This window comes from Triticum urartu, chromosome 2, assembly GCF_003073215.2.
Source record: "Triticum urartu cultivar G1812 chromosome 2, Tu2.1, whole genome shotgun sequence".
Classification (NCBI taxonomy): Eukaryota; Viridiplantae; Streptophyta; class Magnoliopsida; order Poales; family Poaceae; genus Triticum; species Triticum urartu.
The window spans coordinates 172,518,019-172,524,661 of record NC_053023.1 but is presented as its reverse complement, the minus strand read 5'-3'; positions in this window follow the sequence as shown (position 1 = coordinate 172,524,661).

Sequence of the window (6,643 nt, the reverse complement as noted above, 5' to 3'; positions counted from 1 at the left end):
CCATGATGATCCCCACTGTGAGTGAGTAAATTTCTTCGTAGGCTCGCTGGTCGGTGAGGAGTTGGATGAGATTCATCATGTAATCGAGTTAGTTTTGTTAGGGCTTGATCCCTAGTATCCACTATGTTCTAAGATTGATGTTGCTATGACTTTGCCATGCTTAATGCTTGTCACTTTGGGCCTGGGTGCCATGATTTCAGATCTGAACCGTTTATGTTATCACCATTATATCCATGTTCTAGATCCGAACTTGCAAGTTATAGTCACCTACTACGTGTTATGTTCCAGCAACCCCGGAGTGACAATAGTTGGGACCACTCCTGGTGATGACCGTAGTTTGAGGAGTTCATGTATTCACTATGTGTTAATGCTTTGTTCCGGTTCTCTATTAAAAGGAGGCCTTAATATCCCTTAGTTTCCAATAGGACTCCGCTACCACGGGAGGGTAGGACAAAAGATGTCATGCAAGTTCTTTCCATAAGCACGTATGACTATTTACGGAATACATGCCTACATTATATTGATGAACTGGAGCTAGTGCCGTATCGCCCTAGGTTATAACTGTCTGATGAATATCATCCAACAAGTCACTGATCCAATGCCTATGAATTTATCCTATATTGTTCTTGCTAAGTTACTACTGCTATCATCACTGTTACACTTGCTACGAAATTACTGCTATCACTGTTACCGTTACCGTTGCTGCTGCTACTATTATCAAAACTATCATACTGCTTTGCTACTGATCACTTTGCTACAGATAATTAAGCTCCAGGTGTGGTTGAATTGACAACTCAGCTGCTAATACCTTCAAATATTCTTTGGCTCCCCTTGTGTCGAATCTTTAAATTTGGGTTGAATATTCTACCCTCGAAAACTGTTGCGATCCCCTATACTTGTGGGTTATCAAGACCTTTTTCTAGCGCCGTTGCCGTGGAGCATAGCTATATTTGTTGAGTCACTTGGGATTATTATCATATTATCACTATGAAGAATCTGAAGGATGCTAAGACTAAGACATTTCCCTCAAAGACGAGGGGAGGTAAGGAACTGCTATCCAATTCTGCTTTAGATTCACCTTCTATTATGAGTAAACTTGCAACACCACCACATGCTATTAATTCTGATATGTCGCAAGTTATTGATGATGCTAGTACCTTGCTTGATAATGATGATGTGCCACTTGGTTAATTTCTTGATAAAAAATTGCTAGAGTAATACAACATGATGTTGTTGAATCTGATGATGAGCTTGAAACTGAATCTCCTGAAACACCTGCTAGAACTAGCCTTCCTAGATATGAATTGCCTAAGGTACCGGAAGGTTATGTTATGTTATGAATGAGGAGACAACTAGAGATATTCTTGCTTGTAAGGATAGAGATGATCTAGAGAATTTATTATGCAAGTATAAAGAAAAATCTCCGAATGCTAGAATGAAATATGATCCTAAGTTTGCTACTTCACCTATCTTTATTGATGATAAGGATTATGAATTCTCTGTCGACCCATAGTTAATTACTTTGGTTGAATCGGATCCTTTCCATGGTTATGAAACTGAAACTATTGTGGCACATCCTAGTAAGTTGAATGACATAGCCACCCTTTTTACTCATGATGATAAAACTCGCTATTACTTTATTCTCAAATTATTTCCTTTCTCATTAAAGGGTGATGCTAAAGCTTGGTACAATACTCTTGCTCCTGGTTGTGTGTGTAATCCCCAGGATATGATTTATTACTTCTCTGAAAATATTTCCCAACTCATAAGAAACAAGCTAGCTTGTAGGAAATATTTAACTTTGTTCAAATTAAAGAAGAGAGTCTCCCACAAGCTTGGGGAGGATTTGCCTATTACTTAATGCTTTGCCTGATCATCCTCTTAAGAAAAATGAAATACTTGATATCTTCTATAATGGACTAACCGATGCGTCTAGGGATTTCCTAGATAGTTGTGCTGGTTGTGTTTTTAGGGAACGAACTACTGGGAAAGCTGAAGAATTATTGAATAACATATTGAAAAATTATGATGAGTGGACTCTTCATGAACCACCGGCTAAACCCACTCCAAAGAAGAGGGGTATATTATATCTCAGTCCTGAAGATATTCAAGAGGCAAAGAAATCTATGAAGAAAAAAGGTATTAAATCTGAGGATGTAAAAAATTTACCTCCTATTGAAGAAATACATGGGCTTAATACAACACCACCTCCTAAGGTGGTAGAGGTAAATTCTCTTATGAAATTCAATGATAATGACAATCCTCACAATATGCATCCTAGTCAATGCCTTTATGAGTTTGAAAAATATATTAGAAAACAAGATCACTTCAATGCAAATGTTATGAAACAATTGAAATATAATTCTGATATGATTGCTCGCTTGAGTGACTTGTTATTTAGAATATCAAATGATGTTAGAGGTGTTGGAAAGCATGCTTCTATGGTTCAAACTCAGTTATAACAAGTTGCTAAATCACAAAGAGAGTTGCGTGATGAAATGAATAATAATATGCATGACTTTGTTGTCGGAGTTGCAACTAGAGGAGGTAAAATGACTCAGGAACCACTTTATCCTGAGGGACACCCAAAAAGAATTAAACAAGATTCACAAAGAGCTAACACTAGTGCACCTAGTCCTTCTAAAAAGAAAAAGAAGAAGAAAAATGATAGGACTTTGCATGCTTCTAGTGAACCTGGAATAGAAAAATCTCCTGATAATGATAAGGAAACTTCTATCTCTGATGCTAAAACTCAGTCTGGTAATGAACATTCACCTAGTGATAATGAAAAAGATAATGCTGATGTGTATGAAGACTCTCAACCAAATAATAAAGAACCAGACAATGATGTTGAGATAGACCACCTGTTGATCTTGATAACCCACAACCTAAGAATAAAAGGTATGACAAAAGAGACTTAGTTGCTAGAAAACACAGTAAAGAAAGAGAACCATGGGTTCAAAAACCAATGTCTTTTCTACCCAAGTCAACTAAAAAGAGTGATGATGAAGAATTTGAACGCTTTGCTAAAATGCCGAGGCCAGTCTTTTTGCGTACTCGCTTGACTGATATCTTGAAAATGCCTCCTTATGCAAAGTATATGAAAGACATCATCACTAATAAAAGAAAAATACCGGAAGCTAAAATCTCCACTATGCTTGCTAATTATACTTTTAAAGATGGAGTACCTAAAAAACTTGGAGATCCGGGAATACCAACTATACCTTGCTCCATCAAAAGAATTATGTGAAAACTGCTTTGTGTGATTTAGGAGCTGGTGTTAGTGTTATGCCTTTCTCTTTATATAAAAGACTTGATTTGAATAAACTCACACCTATTGAAATATCTTTTCAAATGGCTGACAAATCAACTGCCATACCTACTGGTATCTGTGAGGATGTGCCCATTGTTGTTGCTAATGTTACTATTTTGACTGACTTTGTTATACTTGAGATGCCCGAGGACAACAACATGTCGATTATCCTTGGTAGACCCTTCTTGAATACTGCAGGGGCTGCTATTGATTGCAATAAAAGCAAGGTCACTTTTCATATCAATGGTAATGAGCATACGGTGCACTTTCCGAAGAAACAATTCCAAGTGAATGGTATTAATGTTGTTGAAAAATCTCCGACAATCACTATTGGAAGTTTTCAAATACCTCTATCTACTGCCAAAAATAAATATGAAATGCTTATTGTTGGGGACATTCATATCCCCATTGAGGTAACATAGTGATTTACGATAGTTCTTCGGTTTCATGCTAATCGAAAGTGGTTGTTAATAAGAGTTGATCAACCTTATTAATGGATCATTTTTGAGCGGTATGAAGTTGATGAATTTAGTAAGCACTACCTTCTGTCCCTACTTTTTGTTTTCTATTTTTATTAGTTAAATAAAATAAAATGCCATGTTTTATCTGTTTTCTGAATTTCCCGTGCAACAAAAAAATGACCCAAAAATAAAAGTTCTTGGAATGCCCTGAAAATTTAATAAGATTTTTTTCTGAATATTTCTGAATTTTTGGTGCAAATAACATCAGAGGGAGGTGCACCAGGTGGGCACAACCCACCTGGGCGCGCCAGTACCCCTAGACGCGCCCTAGTGGGCTGTGGTCCCCACGTGGGCCCCTCACTTATCTCTTCATACCACATCATCACTTACCTCCAGAAAAAAATCCCCATTGCTCTCTCTCTCTCGTGTTCTTGCTCTCAAACCTGCGGATTTCGATCTCTTTGCTGGAAGCTCCGTTTCCGAACTGTTTCGGGGGATTGTTGCTTGGTATGTGACTCCACCGTTTGTCCAATTAGTTTTTTTAGTGGTTCATATTTTGAATAATTAGCTACTCTTGGTGCTGCTGTAGATGAGCTTGCATGTTGAGTTCTTAGTGTTCTAAGTAGTTTGAATGCTTGCTATGGCCTCTGTGTATCCCTATGAGTAGTTGGTATCATTTTTGTGAAGTTATGCTGAGAACATTTTGTGGGCTAATAAATTTTAGATTTTTTGTTCATAGGAAAACCATGAATATCTTTAGGAAGTTTGGCTCTAGGAAGAACTCCAGGGGTGTTATTGGGGGGGGGGTCATCTGACAGTGATCTCCACCCTCGAAGGTTGGCGGAAGTACAACTGTGTGAATGGCTGCACACCCTGTTCCTGGAAGAGGCTGGAATCCTTCAGGAGTTCACACAATATGTTGCTAATGCCGGCCTCACTGACTTCATCGCAAATGAGTGTGAACAACATCAAACCCTCACAAATATCTTTGTTCAAAGTTTTACTTTCCTTCCTAGGAATAATTCTCCTGAAGTGTGTTTTGATTTATATGCTGAAAAGCATTAGATACCACTTACTGAGTTTTGTAACATATGCATGATCCCTTCTGATGGGAGCTTAGCCGAGCCTAGGCCGACTAAGTTTGAGGCCTTTTACCACACCTTGACAGTGGGAGATTAGAGAGGGGTGTCAGCTATCACTGCCGCTGGCTTGCATGTTCCCGTTGTTCATTACTTTGCTCTTTTCATTACAAAATGCTTGCTTGCTAGAGAGAAGGTGGGTGCACTCAGTTCACCAGACCTTGCTGTTTTACGTCGTGCACTGGAGGGCGACAACACTTATAGCTTGGGAGCTATTGTGGCTCGTCGCCTCCACATTAATAAATCCAAGGGTAAAATACATGGTGGGATTTTTGCTACTCGTTTGGCGGCTCACTTTAATGTTGAGATACGCCATCATGATTACTCTCTAACCAAAGTTTACCTAGACTGCATAGCCATGGATCACCACCATTTCACTGATAAAGATTCTCCTGACATTCCTATCCCATATAACCTGGTTTTTAGCATTGAAACTTGTGATATTATCCCGTTGCCTGTTCCTGCTTTGTTTGATTTTGTTGCCAGGGGTGGATATAGGATTATGCCTGCAGACATCATCGCCTACCAGAACGCTCAGGCTACTACAGAGGTAGAGGTGGAGCCTCAGCAGTGGGATCAGTGGATGCCCGCTCCTCAGTACCCCTACTACCATCGAGCTACTGATCGACTACCAAGTTAGGCCAAAAGCCTAAGCTTGGGGGAGTACGTGTTCTCACCGATATTACATTCATGTCCACTTATTCCATTTGTCGGTGTTCACACTTTTTCATTGTATCATCCATGTTTATATTTATTTTTCTTGCTTTCTTCTTGTGTGTTTGAAAAACTACAGAAAAACAAAAAAAAGTTGTAGTTAATTTACTTTCTATGCATGCTTAGTTGTAGTACTAAAAAGAAAACCCAAAAAGATGTTCTTGTTCTTCTTTTGCTTGTTGGGAGCTTTCCCATGTAAATAGTTTTTCTCGTTTTTGCTTTTCCCTTTTTATTTGCTTGTTCAAGAAAACCAAAAAACTCCAAAAATATTTCAGTGTGTTTCTCTGAATTTCTTTTCTTTTTATTTGAGTCATACCGAGGAGAAGTCCATGATGAAAATGTTGAGTGGCTCTCATATGAATAACTGTTGATCTAATAAAGAGCCCATTTTACCTTGTCTTCTCCCATTGAATAAAATATTTTGCAGATTCCAGCTTAGTCCATGTCACTCTCTTGCACTATTATTATTTTCATATCATTCAGTCGTGCAAGTTAAAGGCAATAATGACGACATTCGATGAACTGGCCGTGGCAGAGAGAAACTGGTAGAACTCGACTTCTTTTGTTTGTGTAAATATGTTTAACCTAGCATCCATGTTTCAGCCCATTATGATTAAACATGTTTGCAATGACAATTAGAGATTATAGTTTCTCATGCCATGCATAAGTAGCTGGGAGTGAATAATGATTTATCTTGGATATCAACATTGCGTTAAAATGATTGTGATGTAGTATGATGATATGGTATCCTCCTTTGAATGTTCGAGTGGCTTGACTTGGCACATGTTCATGCGTGTAGTTGAATCAAAACCAACATAGTCTCTATGATATTTATGTTCATAGTGTTCATATCCTACTCATGCTAGTGTCCAATGTTACTTATGCATAATGCATGTTCATGATCATTGTTGCTCTCTAGCTGGCTGCTTCTCAATCTAATTGCTAGCCTTCGCCTGTACTAAGTGGGAATTCTGTTTGTACATCAAAAACCTTTAACCCAAAGTTATTCCAGATGA